At 41.3% G+C, this 22,448-nt stretch overlaps 1 long non-coding RNA gene across 1 annotated transcript; it reads right to left on the bottom strand.

The window, feature by feature from the left end:
• Positions 1-7,717: 7,717 nt before the first annotated feature.
• On the bottom strand, positions 7,718-11,445 carry LOC142108483 (uncharacterized). Its single transcript, XR_012680160.1, has 2 exons — positions 11,286-11,445; positions 7,718-9,836 (listed from the first exon to the last, which is right to left on the bottom strand). It is a non-coding gene; the product is annotated as an uncharacterized LOC142108483 (long non-coding RNA).
• Between the last annotated feature and the right edge of the window lie 11,003 nt (positions 11,446-22,448).

Here is a 22,448-nt window from a genome sequence, read left to right as displayed (position 1 = left end):
CAAAGCCTGTTGTTTTGGAGATGCTCTGACCCAGTGGTCTTAACAACCTGGCAATTGTCAAAGTCGCTCAGATCCGTACACTAGCCCATGTCCTGCTACCAACACATCAACTTCAAGAACTGACTTCACTTGCTAACTAAATTATCCCGACTCTTGCCAAGTGCCATTGTAGTGAGATTATCAATGATACTTACTGAACTTGTCAGCGGTTTTAATGTTGTGGCTTATATATTATAGATATATTTATATATAGATATAGATATTATAGATATATATAGACAGAGATATTTATTTGTGAATGTTATTGGTGGCCCTTGTTGGCTTAGTCCTATTTGCCTACTCTTCCGGAGCATCCGGGATACTCTGGAACTTTGTGGAATCCTCTCCGGAGTCCAAGGAAAGTAGACTGCCCTTCCACAAGTCCTCTCTCCAGGTTAGCCAGGTGGGTCCTGATGATGCGATTTGGGACGTCATGACCCCATCCCCCGCTGTGTGCCGTCATGATTGCATCGAGGGCAGGCCACGATGAGATGAATTGCGTTGTCTCGCCCCCGGCACTTGCCCATTGGACCTCCACTCTGGTAGTCAGCAAGTATGGGTTTAGTGGTCATGTGAATAGCACATTAATGCCTACTGATGCTGTGGATTTATGTTTTCTAACTTGGGACATGACCATGTGATTATGGTGGTTGTGGCCACGCCCTGGGGGCATGTTTAGCCCTTCTGATCCACTAGGCTCTCCCCAACACCACTCCTCTGGCCAGTAGAGACGTTTCCATTGCTGTCTGCCTAGACTGGTGGTGAACAGGACACCTCCCAACATGTCCTGGGACAGGTAGGAGAGTCCCTCAGAATCAGAACTGTCCAGCATAAATCGGGACATTTGGGAGGTATGTATTTATGATACAAACAGTATATCCTTAGATCAGTGACTCACTAGCAGTGACTCTCAGTGCCAGGCTGCTTGGGTCAGAAGCAGTTAGGTGCAAAAAATATAAATATATATATTATACTACTTATCTGTGAAATTTATTTTAATAGACAAAAGAAATACCTAACATTTGTCCTGATTTCTGTAATTTTTCATAAAACCAGATTAATTTATTGGAATATTTTTAATAAAAGTGTTACAAAAATAAGCCAGGGGCAGCAGATGTCCCTACATGAAGAATTGGGAATCAGTGCGTAAAAATATAATCTGCCACCAGATGGCGCTTTCCTATCAACATGATAAAGATACTTTACGAGCCTGTTCACACAGCATTGTGTGCTCTTATTATTACACATGTTCCAAACCCCAGATACATAGAATTGGAATCTTCTTCCAAAGTCACTAACTGGAAACATCCATATGGTAGACTAAAGCTAGATCGGAGACCCCAGGAATCGGCACAGGTGACGGTGTATTGGCTCTATGTGGGAATCTTTACGTTGATGTTAATATATGAATCGTGAAGGTAAGACCCATTATTCAATCTTACCCTGACTTTCCACTACGGCTCGGTTTTAAAAAAAAAAAGAAAGACAAGTCTCATCCCACCATCTCACTGTCCTAAGTGGATCCGATCTACAGACAAAAAGCTCTAAGTGCAAAACACAGCATGTCAGTTAGGCTTATGGTGACATCCCTGGCCCTTCTCCTCTGTATGAATCCACCATTCAACAGCCTGTAAATGTACATTGTATGCTTGCCAGCCAATCACACATGCTACAGCTCTGCAGTTTCCTCACACACCTTATACTACTAAGAACAACTTTATAATAAGAGCGAATCGGTGACAGTACTACTGTCCCTGCAGGGGAGAGGGGGGGAGGTAGAGGCTACAGGGTCCTGCTGAAACACAATGCATGCTCAGAACGGCAGAGGATGGGCTGCCCGTCCCACTCCCCCAATCCATTTTGCAATGGAAACCCACATTGTAGTATTCTGCTATGCATAGACTTTTTCTTATACCTTTGTGTATGGGAGCGGGGTTACAGCCTAACTAATGCTGTGCAAACTACAGGGTGTGAAAAGTTATTCATGCTGCATTTGGTCTCCTCGTTAGTGAAGTGATTCACTGCAGATCTGTGTTATTAAATGTTCAGTCTCTTTAGTGTCTTTCCCGTCCTATAAACACAGAGGGGGATTTTCTTTATTAGTCCTCAGAGTCCCATCCGTTGGGTCAGATTTGTACCTCTAAGAATACAATTTATTGAGTGCTGGAGTTTTTAGCATCACAAATGACCATTATGTGTCAACGGCTGGAGATCCCGCCGCAGCTGATGTGAGGAAAACACTTTATGTTTATGGTGTAAAAGGACCAAGTAATATACGAGTGTGTCAGTAGACGTGACACGGTGTGATGTATGTGCTTGGCTGTATGTGTGACAAATGACGGGGCCTAGTGGCCCATCTGGGACCTCACAAATTATCTGCTGTCCAGCTGAAATTTAATTTAACCCCTTTGATGACATTGATCAATAGCTTGAAATATATAAATACTAAACCATAACTGTTCTACCACTAAGTTGCAGGTGAACGTTTTGGATTCCATGTTAGTAAATGTAAGTGTTCAAGATTTGATGTTGATCTACTTAAAGCTGTTCTCACAAAATTTCCATTCAAAGCTGGTGCACCATTGTATTTGTCTACTCTCCCGGAATGTCAGGAGGCTCCCGAATTTCGGGTGTCCTCTCGGGACTCCCTGGAAAAACAGACATCCACCCTGTAACGGTCACAAAGATTCTCGACCCAGAATTCTGCCACTAGTTGTCACTACACCCGAGGCGCAGAGTCTAACGCAGCGGCTGGTCTTCTCCAGGGACCCCTGCAAGAGGGTTTGGGTTTTAGCGGCACCACTGCGCAGGTCGCGGTCCCCGAGAGTGGGGCAGATTTAACGGACTTACAGCTATGAGAATAGAGGATGTGGCAACCTGGATAATAGAACACGATGAGGCACTCAGAGGATATAGGTAGTAATTCAGGAGCGGCAGAGAGGTACAGATGACTGGCGGGTGGTAGATACCACAGACGTGGAGATGGGGTCTGGCCAGTAGGTGAGATAATAATGAGATGCTGCGATGATCACCGGATGGCTGGTATTGCCACGGACGTGGCATTGAAGTATCCGGCCAGTAGGTGAGGTATAGGAGACGCTGCGATCAGCGAAAGGCAGGTATTGCCACAGACGTGGAGTTGAAGTATCCGGCCAGCAGGTGATGAGGTCTGGAGACGCTGAGAGGACCGGGAACCACAGGAGAGTAGACCACGGCTACCACAGCGAAGTGAGGATCAAGAACAGACAATTAAGAGGAGGTCATAGGTGCCTTAAAAAAGGGAAGGCTGACAGGTAGCCAATAAGAAGTGAGGAAAGGTTTTAAAGTTCGTTCTGGTCTGCACATGCACAGAAGTATTCCTAAGATGGTGGACGGCCGTGGTGCCGCACGGACGCCGGCAGAGAGGTGAGTAGTCTGGATCTAGGTCCAGGGGAACCAGAGATCCGGCGAATGACACCCCCCCACTGTGCGATGCCATAATAACATTGCTGTACAGGTCGGGCAATGGTGACGTGATTGAGTCTCCACATCCTCTCCCGTACTTGCCACCTGATCTCCTGGAGGGGAGGTAGTAAAAGTTGCCAAGTATGTGTAAGAAACGGAGAAGTTGCGTAGAGATATCCTCAGTACGTGTCCTGAGAAGAACCATTTTTAGGGAAGGTTTAAGAGATTTCAATATAACCTGAGGAGATGGTGCGGAGTGCATGTTTCCAAAGAGAGGGAATTTGGGGGAAAGCCCAAATTAAACTCAGATTTTTTTTTTTCATACTTCACCGAACCAGAATAAAACTTGAGGGAAAGAGAAACAAACAACCCAGTTATTCCATGCTCCCGAATGTTTAAAAGTGCAAAATAGGGACAAAATAGGCATTGCCCCCTAATCCACCCAACCACACAGTTCTTGCTGATCAGGGTTACTCCCACTTTGTGAATGGTAGGTCCACACATTGGGACTGTTGGCAGATATAGTTCTGTCAGAGGCAGAGCATGATTATAATGAGGCAATCTGAGGGAGCACGTTTGGGGGCCGTAACTAATAACAAAACTTAATATTTTCTGCCTGAAAATACTAAATTTGTGGTTTCTAACTACCACACATTGGATTTAAGTCCTAAACTTAAGTGAGGATAGTGTCCATTATACTCTGCTCTGTGACAGGACTGAAGTAGCTACGGTGTGTAAAGTGGGTGGGGCTAGTGGGTGGGGCGGAGCTTAGGGCACCAAGGGCTGTGGTGGTGTAAATCTCCCCTATGCAACCTTTTTAAGGTAGTGTTTATTTCTTGTTCTCTGTCGTTTTAGAGGACATCATTACTGTGAATGCTAAATTAAGACTAAATCGGAGAATACTGTAAAACAAACAAACAAAAACATGGATTCCAAGCCTTCTCATTTTAATGGTCACTATTATGTTTACATGTAGGGCCTGAGTCATTAAGGAAAGTAAGGCAAAAACAGGAGTAAATGTTCTTCGGGACAAACCATGGTACAAAGCAAAGGGTGCAAATTAGTTTACTATTTTGCACATAAGTTAAATACTGGCTGTTTTTTCATGTAGCACATAAATACTTAATGGCTTTATTTTGACATTGAAATGTAAAGTTGATCTAGGACAGTGTTGGATAACCTGTGACACTCCAGGTGTTGTGAAACTACAAGTCCCAGCATACCCTTCCAGCAATAAGCTGTTATATATTGGCAAAGCATGCTGGGACTTGTAGTTTCACAACACCTGCAGTGTCACAGGTTAGCCAACACTGATCTAGGACATGCCCTACCCCAACTATAAATCCACCCTCACATTTTAAATTTACCTTCCCCTCCAATGCAACATGGTTTTGCCCAGGTACAAAGTTACTCCTCTTTTATGCTTTAATCTCCTTAATGATTCAGACCTCTAGGCTGTAGATACATAGCTCAGCAAGCAGGATAGGATACAGGATAACCAGATATCCCTGACGACCACGGCTTGGACAGCTGAGAGTTCCCCCATCTCTGGACATAGTGAACCCCAGCTATAGCATCAGACACATGAGACGATTGTAGATACAGTTACATCATTTAATAAGGATCATGAAGATCTCTGCATTCATCTTAAGCTAGGTACACTCTACAGAAAACGACTGAAAGTCCCGATGAACATGCAGATTCATGCGCGCACACCTACACAATTTACTGTCAGATCTTTGATCTTCATCTCTCATAACCATCTGCTGAAAAGATCGTGACTTTGCACACTCTACAGATATCTGCCTACACTGCTGGTGGTGAGTGCCTACACACTTCCACATTTGCCCGGCATCGTTCCATCATTGATCGTGATTTTTAGTAAGTTTATAAAATCGAATCAAATGATGCGATGAGCTTTGGTACAATAAAACATGAACGTAGGACCGTACATACTAATGCGTTATCAGACCAAATGGTGATCTGCACGATAATTGCCTCAGTGTGTGCCCAACTTTAGATGTTACCTCTGCAGAATGTTAAAAAGACTTGTATGATACAATGAGGCTGTTTTATAGATATAAAACAGCCTCATTGTATCATACAAGTCTTTTTAACATTCTGCAGAGGTAACATCTAAAGTTGTTCATTCTGCAGAGGTAACGTCTAAATTGAAACAATGTCACTGTTACTGTGAGCTGATATTGTCTGGCGTTGAATAAGGGAAATCTAACACTTCCTCTTACTAATATAACTTGAAGCATCTTTCTTAGACAGCAGGTCCTGACATTACCCACGTACTAGTGATTTCTAGTGTGTATAAGTTGATTTGTTGCGCAGGTTGTGTCACATATAGCATTTTTAATGCTGACTATTTTGCAAGTGCACTTACAAATACTGCATACATTTATCCCAGTGAAGCCCCTGGGGTGTGTTCACGCCCCCTAATGTGACATTTCCAAGCCCCCTTTTTTGAGGAGGCATGTTCCAATCTGGAATTTTGAGTTGTTGGGAGATCTGCATATTACAGCATGCTATGGAATCTTCACACAATCAAAATTCTTTTAAAGGTTCTAAGTACTTTAGAGCCTCAGAGACACAAATGTGCAGTTTTACCAGCTGCCTCATCAGAAAGAAAGCATTTCAAGAATGTAAAAAATTGTTTTGCGTTAGTAGCAATGCTGCATAGCTATTTCTTTATAAATTAAAAATAAAAAGTCCCAACACAGAAAGCCAATCAGCCCAAGGGTAAATCCAAAGGGTGTTGGCCTATATACCATATTTTCCCACCATAACATACAGTTACATATAACCAGTAAATGCACCTTTCTCCTAACATTGTAACCTGCTGGAGAGTGGGGAAAATAGGCCGTGGTGGACGTATTTATTAAAGCATACTTGCCAACTTTTCCCTGCTAGCTTCAGGGAGATCCCGAGGGAGGTGGGTGTGTGGGGGCAGGACTTGATGAATCACATCATTTTGACACCGCCCCCTAAATGATTGTCACAATTGTGGCCAATTACAGCAGGAGGCGGGGCTAAGATTAAGCGATATTTGTGTCATTAAGCCCCCGCCCCCCGCCACTTACCTATTGCTGGGGCGAGAACCGGGAGGTTGCCCTGCTCTTCCGGGAGCCCGTGAGTCTCCCGGACATTCCGTGAGAATAGGCAACTATGCGTTAAAAAAAAGCAGCTAATGAATCTATACTGAAGTGTCTTTTACATTTCTGTCTCCATTACTGAAGTCATGTTGTCTTACCTGTCAGTCTTTGATTAAATCTTGATCTCTATGAAAATGGCCACCTCCATAGGCAACAATACATGGACATAGGACACAATTTCTGAACCGTGTCATCATGCCACAGATGGCGAAGCCAACCACGTCTTGTACTGGCTCAGCATCAGGGAGAATGCCTGACTCTTCAGGGAGTGAGGGAGATCACCCTTATTTCAGGGAGTCTCCCTGACATTCAGGGAGAGTTGGCAAGTATGTATTAAAGTATAAACTCGGCAGCAATTTCATTTATAGTTCGCTTGGGGATACATATATACTTGATGTATATTTATATCAAGTGGTGACTTCTTGTTCCTTAATTAGGTAGATGCTTAGACAGATTTCACGTGTATACCGACACTGTGTGACTATTTTATGAGTATATTGCTAGTCTGTTATTTATTTTACATCTATAAAGCCAATTTTTTCTAGAAAATATATATATTTTTATTATGTGATAGCTGTTTCGTTAAATTTAACAAATGGGTGTAAAACAAACTGTGCACCTATACCTAGATTTGCTCAAAAGATATTTTCTATGTACATAACAGGTGGCTGTGTTATCGTAACTTGACCACTAGGTGGCTCTGTTCTTTCTCTATGTTAATATTTTGCATTTGCAGCTCGCAGTTAAATTAATAAATGCAGTTATACAAAGGAATTGCTTTTGTGTGAAAAAAAATGTATGGTATAAGTATGTCAATAATTATATGAAACATTTATAGTAAATGCATAATAGCTAAATTCTACTTATAAATAGGTATATTTATCTCACACATAGGGAGTAGTGCCAATGTCCTTTGGTCTACCTCTACTGTGCTTATTAAGTTAACCATAACTTAATAAGCTACCATAAATCATAGTGAAATATTAAGACATTACTTATTGTCACAGTCACTGAAAAGAAAATATGGAAGCATGCAGTCCAACTGGAATTGTATTTGATTTGCGTTACAATAATCAAGGACAAAAAAAATCCGTTTATTCCAAAAGTTTTCTACAAAAAATATCAAATATAATGAGAAGAGCATTTAAATGACACCTTTATTTGTAAAATAAAAATAGATTAACAAAGTAATGGAAATTTTAAAAGTGGTTTCAAAATAAAAGAAAATACTGTATAGTTGCATGATTGAAGTTTACATTGATGATATAGAATAAGTTGACTGAGTTTTCCTGGAGAAGGCTGTAACTAGAGGTTAACGTGGTATTTCCACGTGGATAGTCTTTACTTTATCTCTCAGAAAAAATACTCAATGCTTTATATTCACACATTGATATCAAATATATCATGTGCACAAATACATAATGCCAAAATAGTAATACAATTATGTTTAAAGCTCTCTAATACATAGAAAAATGGGAGAGCTCGCCATCTGCTGACCTCACATGGTACTGCAGCAGCTATGCTTTTAACAAAATAAAAATAAAAATCTATTTCCTTCTCTATTACCTCCCACCTGCTCTTCATGACCCCATGCAATACTTTTTGGTTAGAGTACAAACACATCCAATCATCTCTACTGCAAACAGCCTATGTCTATCTGCTTTTATTATAAAGACTGGTATTTTATATTTTCTAAATTATTATATTTCAATATTTAATTTTGCAATTATTCTGTAGAACAAATACCACATTGTTTATTATTTAGATGATGTGCATCTTATTAAGGGATATAATGTCAGTCTTCACAGGACAGTCCTGATTGCCAGATAGCTCCATAAAGTTGTTTTACAATATCTAGCACCCAAAAGGAAGCCTAGGGTGGCATTAACGGAATGAGGAAATATCAGGTTACAGGTGTCCTGATTTGTCTGCTTATTAATCCTGTAACCACTACATTTATTACATTATAGAAAATAATAAAGGAATTAATATATCTCGCTAAGACAGTGGAGTGTAATTTGATCTCGGAGCACCGAAATTATTTTTGATTTTTTTTTTTTTTAAATGCTGTCTGTCATAAATTTACAGTACAAAATTAGCACTAGGTCACTTTTTAGTTTAATCCACACTTAGAAGTCCAACATAAGTCACTTATTTATCACGCATCTTCAGACCAATATATTTACGTCCACACCATGCTGGGACTTGTAGTCCCACAACAGATGGAGAGCTACACCTCTGGTCTACAGTTCTGCATACACTAGGCCTAGTTGTACCCTACTTAAAATTATATAAACATACTACTTGTTGGCAGAAAACAACCTACAGTTCCACGTAGTCTGCCCTTTAATTTGCTTTGAAATAGTTCTTTAGATCAATACTGATATTTATTTATAGTCAAATTCTCACCATGGGGTTGGGGGGCATTTGCCCCTCGGCCCAGCCCCATAGTGGGCTACCTTGGGCTGGGCCAACTGCATTTTTTTTTTCTTTAACATGTTCCTAATAGGCTGCTCAGTTGAGTCTTGCCCCCCCCCCTCCCCCCTGTTAAAATTCACCGGCCCTCCCCTGTTTCTCACCTACACAGAGTGGAGGCAGCGATTGCCTGCGCTAAACTAATATTTGCAAGGATGTAGCCAATCCGTTCACTAGGAACTGGCACCTCATGAATATTAATCAGGCTGTGCCTTGGATCCCTCGCTGGTTAATAACAAACTGATAGGTTGCATACTGGCTCAGGTGACAAGACCACTTTAAGTTAAAAAAAAAATAGAGGCAGAAATGAATGCTAAGCACAGATATAGTTATTAAATGCCAACCCCCTTGGCTGTCAGATTACATTCCTGAGTTCTCGCAGGGAACAGCTTGAAATGATTCACATTTACAAACACCCTCTGTGCATTCTGACAAATAGATAGAAGTGCGGTGGTACCCCACAGAGAGGAGCCATTATTCATCCCGATGAGGAAGGAAGCGTCGCTTTTCCATCGTGTCCGCAATCCGAAGAGATCGTCCTCCTGGTCAAGTGGTCCTAAACATTTCACAATTTCGATAGAGAACTGTTGAACTGTTAAGAACCACTGAGCCAGGTAGACTGTAAGGGCTTGTGTGCAATTTCCCAGAAAGGCAGGGAGGGAACCTTCTCCACCCACTGTGTAATGCGGACGAGCAGCATTCAGATAGCTGACACACCTAAGACAGAATAGATCATGTTAGTAATAAACACTGGTTTAATTACACCTTGGAAAACAAGGGAAGGCGAATCTGAGCCCTCTGATCTGTCACTGTGGACAAGTGATTATACCACATGCAGGTGTATAGTTATAAGGTAGTAAAGAGTGAATGTCAAACGTAAAATTAACTTCTTTTATAACTTTGATCACGTGTTCACAGTCCCTGTATAAAGATGCTACAAGGAAGTCACCAGCCTGTAAAATCTTATGTTTATGGAAACCCCCTGAGGGTTGTAGTGAAGGCGGAAGCACAAATAAATAAATATTCTACACACTTTGTTATTAGTCAAACTCCCCAGGCACAGAAGAATAATGTATAGTGAGAATGAAATCCAAAACCAGGAAACCATACAGTAATTTGCATCAGAATTATGATTGGTCAGTATAAAAATAATATTCAGACAGAAACATCCAGGAATTTACATGTAATGGGCTGCAGCGGAAGTTGGTTGCAGTTGGATAACTGACAACCTGAGCCCTTCTCACAGCATGAGAATAACCTGATTCTGATTTTCCTATTTATTTTCCAGCTGCTACATCCTGAGTTAATTCAGCCAATGCAAATGTAGTAGGAAAAAAAATGGGAATAGCTGGAAAAGACAGTCATGTAATTGACAGCTGTGTACTTGGATGAATGCTTAGCGATTTCAGATCTGCACTGGTGCACTGTATTGTACAATGTGGTTGCACCAGGTAGAAATCTATCAGCTATTGTACCACGCTATATAGATCTGCTGTGTGTTAGCAGCTTGCACATATAGAGCATCTCCTATACGATCCACCTGTTGCATGATGCAGAGGACAGGCCCCTTTTTGGCGTGATAACAGGGCCATATTTAAAGCTCACACTTCTCATCCACATTGTGAGCGAAAAAAAACAACTATATTAGTAATTCTCTACCTCACATTCCCTCTATCCAACACAACCCCCTCTATTATTTCACTGGGCAGAACCACTAGTTAATAAAAGTCAAGTGGTATCAAAAAAAGGTAACCAACGTAACCATAAAATCAGTTCTCCTTGCCCTAGGCATTTACCTAGTTTACCTATTTTGGAAACACAGCCCTACGTGCGGCACGGAGTAGAGTTCTTGTCTGACAATCACGCCATAAGTTTAGACATATAATAAATTCTGCTGTCAAAGACAAGTCCATAGCAGAAAATAAAACTACACAACAAAGCAATATGAATATCAATGTTGTTGGTCATGAAGATATCCTTTAGTAAAACAAGCACAGGTTAATAGTCTTATACAGTTTCCTGCCAGGGAGCAGGTGCCTTTCCCTACAGCAGCAACTAGGGGACAATGTATTGCTCTAGCAAGTGCAGAGCCACTAGGTAACACAGGCTGTTGCCAGTCAAGGTCAGAGGGAAGACTCTCTCCGACTGCTGATATTCACTACTCACCTAAGTGCCGTGCGCTGCTCCCACTGCACAAGGAGATGATCTGAGCTTCACGACAACAAGGACACTCCTTATATATGCGACTATCTCCTACCAAGCCATACCTATACAATCACAGAGGAATGCAAACCTCGCCTGACATTACCAGTTTTTCCAGGCAACTTTTTTTTTTTGGGTGTTTAACAACCATCTGAAGACCGAGCCAAAACGTCAGCAGGCGCAGTCAAACCTGTTCCAAAGGACTCTTGTACTTTCTTCCCTTTTAGAAAAAAAAAGAAATTGCTTAACAGGTTTTTTTTTTGAAGAAGAAGAAGAATCTGGAGGTGGATTATTATGGGAGTGAGAAACTCCACCCAGGTGTAACTCTCTCAGTAGCTATTAACGCCACACTAAAGGACTTGTCATTTTATTATGCAAGTCGGCTGGATGAGTCCATGTGCTGTGTAGGCCGGGCTGGTGTATCAATGAATCACAGCATAAGAGACTGGGTAGACTCACAGTCAACACCTGTACAGTTCTATTGTGACTTCTGCACTAAGCCAGATTGTTATCCTAGAGATCCTAGATTGCTGCTGTTTCAGGTGATTGTGGATTCATAGACCTTACTGCAAAAATAATGTAGTCTGGTTTCACGGCTCATGTGAAACATGGGTCATTCATTTTTGACCGTCCAGCTTGACCTGGTACAAAATACTCTGTTCCTGATTTTCCTACTTGTTTTCCTATTGAAGTTACCTACTCTAAAGTAAAATTGGATGGAAAAATCAGACCCTAAGGTACTCTAGAGGGTCCGGCACATGCCCCCCTCTCGCTCCAAAATCAGTAGCAATGGGCCATGATTGATGGTCAATAACCTCCTTGAGTGCAGGTTATGTGACTATGACCTTATATACGGTACTATACTACCATTTATTTATAGAGCACCACTAATTCCTCAGCGCTGTACAGAGAACTCGCTCACATCAGTCCCTGCTCCATTGGGGCTTACAGTCTAAATTCCCTAACATACACACACACACACACACACACACACACACACATACACACAGACACAGACACAGACACAGACACACACACACAGGTCAATTTGTTAGCAGACAATTAACCTACCAGTATGTTTTTGGAGTGTGGGAGGAAACCGGAGCACCCAGAGGAAACCCACGCAAACACGGGGAGAACATACAAACTCCACACAGATAAGGACATGGTTGGGAATTGAACTCATGAACCCAGTGCTGTGAGGCAGAAGTGCTAACCACTAAGCCACCGTGCTGCCCTGTACTAGGAATGGTTCACAACAGTATTACTCGTTTTGAATATGGGATGTAGTTTTCAGCATCTGTTTTTATTCTGTATGTATAGTCAAAAGCTCTGTACCAGATATTCAGTTCTACACATTGTAGATCATTGTCCATATATATATATATATATATATATATATATATATATATATATATATATATATATTTATTACCACCCGCCACCTCCGATCCTTTAATACCAACCTGACCTGCAACCCACCATAACTTTATTTCAAACCCAACTATTCCCTTCATTAATGCCGACACCTGTATTCACCCACTACAAATTCCTGCCAACCATTTAGTATTTAGAACTATCCACATTATACCAATTCCTGTTCACTCACAGCCCCATAAGTCCAATGTAGTTCCATCACTTATTCGTCACTTTCCTGTATCCATCCATAACCACATCCTGAACCACATCCGTTTATCCTACATCTATTTGTATCCCTACTTGTACATCTGTTGTTCCCTCCTTAACCACATTTCTATTCCAATTAATTCCACTATAATATTTCCACACCGTTTTATAATCTGTTATCCATTCCATTTAGCCTTCCTCAGCTCTATATCTCTCGATTCTATTTATACCTTAACTCTCCCTTCATTTGGCACCCTCCAACCAATACTGCAACCATCCCTACGTTTGCTTAGGAAGGCGCTTATTGTAGGCTGACAACCACTTGCACCTATACTGACAGCTCACTCGGTGGGATAAATTTACTAAAACTTCTATAAAGGAAAAGAGGGGGCGTTGCCCATAACAACCAATCAGATTCTAGCTATCATATATAGAGTACATTGTAGAAAATGAGAGCTAGAGTCTGATTGGTTGCTAGGGGTAACACCTCCACTTTTGCTTTTTAGAAGTTTTAGTAAATATCCCCCCCCCTCCATTTTTGGGAAGCTAAATGCAACAAAATATATATTCCTAGAGCATCACTAGTATAGATTCTATGGAGAGAAATAATTTCTGAGGTGATGGATTCCACCAGCAAAAGCCTAGCACACAATGGGATTCCCAGTCTAATAGGACTGTAGTAGTCCATCTGCTAGAGGGCAGCTCTGCCCTCGGTAATGCATAGCTGGTTACATTAGACTGGTGGCATCACGCAGGCCAATTCAGTCATTAGGGCGAAGTGCCAAGTGTGCCATCTGTTTCCAGTATGGGCATCTTCTGCAGGTCTGTGTTCAGGATGTTAGAAGAACAGGTCACACGGGGGCCTTGTCTGTATAATCGACTGATGCCCGCACATTAGGCTATATACCAGTGATGGCTAACCTGTGACACTCCAGGTGTTTGTGAAACTACAAGTCCCAGCATGCTTTGCCAGCTATCAGCTAGTTATCTACTGGCAAAGCATGCTGGGGCTTGTAGTTTCACCACACCTGGAGTGTCACAGGTTAGCCATCACTGCAGTATATACAGTAGATCGGTGATGAACAACATGTGGCCCATACGAGTCCTCACCTGCGGCCCTCGGTTCCTTCCTGTTCTATTGTCAGATTAGCTTGTTATAGCTTGTAACACTTGTCTAAAATGCCTGTTGGTATGTTTATTATAGATCAGTGTATTTCTTTGATTTAAATGTATTATTTGAACTTGTTACCTAGATTGAGGATAATGTGCGGCCCTTTTGAAGTTTTGAGGGATGCCCATGTGTCCTCAGATTATCTCCTGACTTTTTCTTCCGTTTGGCCTATTTAGCGCTCTGTTGTATTAGGCAAACAGGGACGTAGTTGATTTTACAATTAAATTTGAGGGGGATATTCCACAAACATTTTACGAAGGCGTTTAGGGGGGAAATGCCCACTGCCGGTCCCGTTCTGACAGAAAGGGGGTAATCTCTGTGTTTCTCCTGTGGTCACAGAATTTAGCATCTGAGATATCTCCATCCCCGGCAGGTGACCATATTTCTGTTTACTTGAGAATGGCTATGATAAGTTTTGAAGTAAACATCTATTCTAAGCAACCCAAGCCTGTCATTAGCACAGCAGCTCCTTTTTAATGAACAATTTTCCTTCACGTAAAATATCGAATAATTGTTTCTTCCAACAGCATTGACACTTCGAAGCAATTAGTCATCTAGGACAACTTACACAGTCCTGGAGTTTTGGAAGCTATAATAACACAGGTCACAAATCATCCTGGGAGATGTCTTCTTTGTAAACGTAAAATGTTTATGCATATGAAACTCAGGATGCCTTAGTGGGTGTAATGCAAACACGCCCTGGGTGAATGCTCACACGCCTCGGTGACATGATGAAACAGTCTAAGCATTCAAAAGCCTTAACCACGGAGGACATGTGGTTATCTCGCTGATCCCCACCCAGAGTGAGGCCTCCTGTCAAACTGGAGAGATCCAAAACAGATCGGTTTCTGCAAGTTGTACTTGTGTGGAGTTTTGTGGGTGCTCAGTAGAAAATGTCTGACACCTTCTTCGAGACATTTGTCATCTGCACAAAAATACATCGTAATCCAAATATTTCCCCTCCCCTGATTGCATGAAAAAGCTACGCCAATATATTTCAATCGAGATGGACTCTTATCTACATTTTTTCTTAATATAGTTAAAACTGCGCCATCAGATTAATCGTAGGGAGGTCAAAATTATGGTGTAAAATACAATTTTTGGGACGTTCTGTTTTTACACAGATAGTGAAAGCCCACTGATTTATCTAAAATGTATTCAGCTATGTCTCCTGAGTATAATGACAAACAAACTACACATTTTTTATAAAATTCAAAGTGCCTTTTTCATTTAAGATTTTTAATTGTTTGGTTTTTCTTGTATATATTTTTTTATTTTTTTTTATTTTGAGCCTATTTGTCAATTAACTGTTTGTTTGGGGTTTTTTTTACCAATATTTAACTATGACTTTTTTGCCCTTTGCTCTGAGTTTATGGAGCGATTTAGAATTATTTGACTGCCAGGATGGCGCTTCTGAAAACAGGCTACCACAGCGAACTACTGTCCGACTTCCGGGGTCTCTTACGCCCCTAGCTTCATGCAGCTGCAGAAGACCTCACTTTTTGGTTCACCATAGTTGCAGGATTAATACATTGGTCCAATACTGTATTTTGTTATAATCCTGCTAAAAAGAAGTCTGCTTTTTGGGATTTAAGGGCTACAAGGCTGGTTAAATAGACCCCTTGGTCTTTATTCTTATTTTGGAAGATATTTGCTTGTTTAGGTCTGTCTGTTTGGGTCTTCCAAGTATTAAATTATTCATTGTAAATTGGATTTAATAGAACTGCTTCCATTAGACCCAGCTTACATTGTCCCAAATGTAGGTTGTACGCAGTATGTAGGTCTCTGCCCAGCCGAAGGCAGTAGTGCAGGAAAGTCCTTGTGATGGCATTAGAGTATCTCCTGCTCAGACAAGGAAGCAGCACATAGGTTTAAATGTGATCTGTGTGTCCGGAACAGAGTTACATGGGGCTAACGGAGAGCAATTGCCACTTTCTTCCTGATGTTTTAAAATGGCAATGCAGGGTTAAGGAGACTCCATCCTGCTGCTTTAAGTCAGTGTTCAGTCAGCAAATGGCTATTCTATTTCAAAGGTGATGTATTACTGGTGAATAATGGTATACATGAAATAACTGGAGTCTTTACACATAAATTAATAAGCCCACCATGTTTTCTGCAACAGGCGGCCATATTGTGAGGGAGCTGTTTATCTGATACAGGCTTGTTGCTTGGCTGGTAAAACATAACCGGGTAGGAAGGCTGGTAATTTTTTAGGCAGTCTTTCTATGCAGAAATGCAGATAACATCTGAGTAAATGAAATAATCTGCATTCTGAGCTATTTTGACCCATATCACATACTTGGCAACTTTTCCTCGTTGGCTTCAGGGAGATTCCGGGTGAGGTCGGGGTGCAGGGGCGGGGCTTGACGAATCACATCATTTTGGACCCGCCCCATAAACGATTGTCGCAAATTTTGGCGAATTACAGCAAAAGGCGGGGCTAAGAACGCAATATTTGCGTCGTTTAGCCCCACCCCCGCCACTTATCTATTGCGGGGGTGAGAACCGGGAGGTTGCCCTGCTCTCCCGGAGGGTCTCCCAGAAATGCAGGAGTCTCCCGGACATTCCGGGAAAGAAGGCAACTATGCGTTAAAGAAAAGCGGCTAATGAATCTCTAGAGACTGAAGTTTCTTTTACATTTCTGTCTCCATTACTGAAGCCATGTTGTCTTACCTGTCAGTCTTTGATTCAATCTTGGTCTCCATGAAAATGGCCACCTCCATAAGCATCAATACATGGACATAGGACACAATTTCTGAACTGTGTCATCATGCCACAGATGGTGAAGCCAACCACGTCTTGTACTGGCTCAGCATCAGGGAGAATGCCAGACTCTTCAGGGAGTGAGGGAGATCACCCATATTTCAGGGAGTCTCCCTGACATTCCAGGAGAGTTGGTAAGTATGCCATATCAGATCCCATCAGGATGTTGTCCTTACCATGCAGAAGGGGCCTCAGCTCAACATAATGTCGTGGGAAGATCTTTTAAGGTCTATGAATGTGTTCAGTTTTGTCACTCGTCATTTCCCTCTTATTTATGGGACTAGCCCAATACAGCTAAAATCACAAAATAAAATAATCCTTTTCTTAGTCTAATGCTGGCCACATGCAGCAGATATCTGAGCAGATCATGGTTAGGATCATTATCAGGTCTGTTGGTAAAAGCTGTCGGTCGTTGACTGATCCAGCCTGTATCTGTGGTCTTCTGGCCAAATTTACAGATCCCATCGATTTCCACATATGTGGGATACTGGTCGATTTTGCTGAAAGAAACTAGTGGCAGCGGTGATAAACCACCATCACCTGTAAAGTTCTACTCATAGTGGACAACAAATTTAAAAATACGAATGTAAAGAGACGTAAAAGGATATTGTGCCACCAACACGACCTGTATGCAACGTATAATAGAGTCTACCAATGCCTGGAACTCTGCAGGAAGGGTTTAGCACAGTTTTTTCCACAAGAAGCCCACTCATCTGACGTCTAGTTGATGGCGGTGAATATTGGTGTCTTCAGTCCCAGCATTATTCCAGAATATCCAATTAATGGTTGATTTGGTGACTGATGAACAGGATACGGCTATTATCGATATGTCATGGCCTTCTCAAACTATTGGGTGATCACAAGTACTCCATGGATGGGGGCATTGTCAAACTGGAAGACACCCCCTCCCGGCAGGGAAGAAATACTGCCATATGGCATGAATAGGATTACTCTGTACCACTTGAGTAGCGATTAGCATTGACCTTGCCATCTAAGGAATGACTGAACCCAAACCATGGCAGCACCCTTAACTGTTGGGAACGAACGTTCATGGCTGTAAAGTTCTATAGGTTTGCACTGCGCATGCATTCATCTGTTTTTCAAGTACATAGTGAAGGATGATTCATGTGACCGTATCGCCTTCCTCCACATTGCCTGTTCTTCATACACCACTGAACTCGCATTGCTTTGGGATGATGAACAGTTTATGCACCGCAGTGATCTCCTTGGGCCATATCTGATGAAACTGGGTGCTCACAGGTTGATTGACTTATCTGCAGTGTCTCTGTTGCTTTGCCTTGGACTTCAAATTAATACACAACTGTCCCGACCCTAGTGAGTGCTTTCCCTTCCCTCCCCCCAGTGTTGGTATTTGTTGATGAGTGTCCCTTAGAGTTCTGTGTTGACATCACCATTTCCAAATTCACCCCAGCAATCACCCCTGATTTAAGGTCAGAGTTCTCCTCTTGCAGCTATGTTGGCCATTATCAGGGCCACTAAGCGGAATCGTGGATCCTGCCACTGCTGGTGCTGCTTCTTGGAAGCTATTGGTCTGCGCAATGGCTTCCCCGTTCATAAACTGGCTCAGATGGCGTAGCCGCCAGGCTGATTATGTCGGCATGAATATGGTCTTTTAGGTCCTCAATATCTTTATTATATTCTTATTAAATACAGTAGGGGGTACATTACTCTCATTACATTTCCAATATAATGATAAGCTCTATATAGTTACATCTGCAATCATTTTATGTTGAAATTTTGACCTATACTGAGAAGGTAAAAATTTGCTGGCAATGATCTTTGTTTTGTATTAATGATTAAACAGAACAGACTGTGATGTTTTTCTCACTTTGATTTGTTCAGGTTGCATACAGTATGGTTTGCAGCATTTTTAATCTAATCTTTTAGATTGAAAATGTACGAACACATTGCAAATCTGATGTCCATTCATAAATCTAATTAATTGCATTGTTCAGCCAAGAACCACAGCCTAGTTGTTGAAATGGCCGTATGGAATTTTGCTTTGTAATTATCAAATGTTCATTATTGCAACTGTGGTGTAAAACAATTTCAGTTCTGCTGCTAAATTGCCTTGTTAACATGGCTGGGTAAAGACATACTTTACAGGCTCATAGTTAGTCTATAACAAACAGCATCGCCACGCAGATCCAGAGAATGAATTAGTTAATTTGTTTGTACAGATTGCATCCGTAACAGATGTATTCATGTAAATGGCATTTATTTATATAGCGCCGGCATATTCCGTAGCGCTTTACAATTGGGAGCAAACATAGTAATGAAACAAGACTGATATTACAGATAGGGGTAAGAGGGGATACAATCTATAGGGCAATAGGCTTTTGAAATATGGTGCATATTGGTTCAGCCAGTTTGCAAGGACTTAGTGGGGGCTGTGTGATCCAACCACAGCAATGTTGGTCTTGGGGGCTTTGAGCATAGAAGTGCCCTCCCGTGCCCACCCTCTTGGGCCATAGTTACCTGCCTATACTCACTTTTCCCCTCCCTCCCTCTCTTTCATGCTGTGCCTGAGCCCCCAGAGTTATAGTGCTTACTGTTACTTGTACTGTGCTGTTTCACCTTGTACTGTGCCATTGTTTGTCCTTGTACGGCGCTACGGATACTTTGTGGCGCCCCATAAATAAAAATTAATAATAATAATAATAATAGAAGGAGAACTCATGTAAGTTGTGTGTGAAACTGTGTAGAGTGACTCTAATCAGGTAGAGCAGCCTCAGGAGGTTAATAGGGTAGTTTGGGAATTTGACAAGCGTGTCTGAAGAGGTGAGCAAAGTCTTGTTGTGCGAGTCCTGTAAACGGGAATGGTTGGAGCAGGTGATGAGTGGATTAGATACAGAACGAAGGTGTTGAGTTGGCAGCTATTTTGTAAGAAGTAAAGAGATGTATGTTGCTGCAGTTTGTATGTTACACTTTCTAGTTTTGCATCTTTTCATTCCATTGTTTTGTGGGATAATGGTTATTCGCTATGAACATGCCAATACCTTCTTTCAGTTTTATGTACCTTTATAACGAAGGTCAGTTTTCTACTAATGTTTAAAAACCATATTATTACTAGCGGGGTTTTGTTTTGTATTCAACGCCAGTAAAAACACTTAAACTGTACGGGGGTGGGATTGGCTCGGAGCCAGTTGCCCCATAGCCGATTGTGCTTGCAGCCAGAAAAATTAATTAGATGTGGGGGGATATGTTGCCTTTTTGGATGGGCACTTTCCACAGTACTAAAGAAAAAATGATAAGAATGACCATTGATGAAGGGTAAAAGTATAATAAACAAAATACTAATTTCCAGGTACATTTACATCTCATGCTCTACAATCCCCATCTTGATACAGTCGGAGGAGTTTGGGCACCCCTGGTCAAATTGCATGTTTGACTGAATCTCTAGATGAAGAGAACTTAAAAAAACCTCTGCAGGGTACCAACTTAAACATGAAATTTAAACACACTTTAATAAACTATTGTTAATATTAACTATTATTATTATTTATTTGCTGAATTTAACAAGTGGCTTGTGCACCTGATTAGACAGTACGTACTTTTTTGGCAGAAATCGCAGCTTAGAAATGTTTCTATTCTTGCTTTAGGAATAGTTTCACAGTCTTCCAACTCTTCAAGTTCAGAAATATTGTTGGCTTTTCTTGTATTTACGGCATGTTTCTCTATTTTGTAAATTTAACCCCTAAAGAAAAAGTCCATAAGTGTTGATTTTCCCTTTAAATAGCACCTGTCACCTAAATGCAGTGGAGGCAGCCATGCAGAAAATTCAGCCTGTCAATTTAACAGGAGCCGATGACTCAGTGATGTCACTAGTCTCTAAAATAAATATACAGTATACATATATATGGTGGGCTGCATTCACACGACTAATGGTTCTCACCACAATGTGTTGGACAATGGTGGACAAGTCATGAGGGGTCTATTGTGGAACACACTGTGATTAATTAACCTATAACTGGGGGGTGTATGATCTACCTTAGTACTATTGGTAGGTTGTCATATTTTTACAGATGACCACAATGAATGAATGAATAAATGAACATACCACGTCTTGTTTCACTAATTAATAAGACTGAAGGACCAATGACAGAGCTCATTGATCAGCATTTTAGCTGGAGTTCAACTAAGCCCTAAGTGTTGACACCAAAGGCTAGATTTACTAAGCTGCGGGTTTAAAAAAGTGGGGATGTTGCCTATAGCAACCAATCAGATTCTAGCTTTCATTTATTTAGTACCTTCTACAAAATGACAGCTAGAATCTGATTGGTTGCTATAGGCAACATCCCCACTTTTTCAAACCCGCAGCTTAGTAAATCTAGCCCCAAATGCTTTTTCTGCATTAGCCCCAGGGATTTGTACTTATTATATGATTACATTTTCAAGGCTGGTATATAAGAATATACACTCATGTGATTACATCATTATTTTATACTTCAATATAAAATGAAACAGGAAGAAAAAAAAAATCTAACTTTTTTTCATCAGTCATGTAAACGTAGATCAACTGATGATGAAACTGCCATTTAGGAGGCGATCAGGCTTTTAATTTACTGGCACGTAATAAAATAAATCAGGCCTTCTTGATCGGAGCAATGACAGGGCTGCAATTAATCAAATATATTGCTGTGCTTTGTACAGAACTCTGACGGAGGCAAATTCAGAAGCAAAAAGTAGCTACATCCCCCATTCTACTCAAGTTATCTGGTATCATTTATGTAAATGTACATATTGTACCACCTCCCTTTATTTATGGGTCCATATACGGAGTGACAAGTAATATCCTGGCTCGGACCCCCACACCAAGAGTGTGGTACCCAGGGAAGGATGGTACAGATAAGGGAGAGACTGAGCGGCACAATACATTGGACACAGAGCTGGATGTCATAGAAAACTATTTTTAAATGCAAAATCTTTACAGAACCAGTTCTATTTGGGGGAGTTGTGCTTTGATTTACCCCACGTGAGATCCTCAGACCGATATCATGCATAATAATTAACATACATTATCATACGCCACTTTCTGGTTTCAATATTCTTTTTATTACGTGTAATAAATCAAGACAATTTACATGTTTCACTACTTTCACTGGTAAAGATGAAGACTAAACAAAACCTATACAGCAGCGACACCGATGTCTGGAGAAAAAAAAATAGGAATACAACTTATTAATATTTATTTCTATAGCGCCAGCATACAGGGCTGACATCAGAAACTGTAAGGCCCAGTACTAATTAATCTGGTAGGACCCCCCTCCCTCCCATATCGCAGTACATGCTCCGATTCTGGTCATGTCTGTCCAGAGAACATTGTGGCTGATTGTGTTTTGTTTAGATGCAACTTTGCAAGCGTAAGCCATGCTGACATGTTTTGGGGTTTTTTTTTGGGGGGGGGGGGCGGGGAGGGGTCCCCAAAAGAAGGGGGAGAAGGGGCTTTGTCCTGGCTACTCTTCCATGAAAGCCTGACTTATTCAGTCTTTGGTAGAGTTATGGACGTTCACATTTACCATAACAGCAATTTCTTGGTTTGCTCT

The sequence above is a fragment of the Mixophyes fleayi genome, chromosome 12, assembly GCF_038048845.1.
Source record: "Mixophyes fleayi isolate aMixFle1 chromosome 12, aMixFle1.hap1, whole genome shotgun sequence".
NCBI classification, from domain to species: Eukaryota; Metazoa; Chordata; class Amphibia; order Anura; family Limnodynastidae; genus Mixophyes; species Mixophyes fleayi.
The sequence above is the reverse complement of the archived record's forward strand: the minus strand, read 5'-3'. Positions and strand labels throughout refer to the sequence as shown.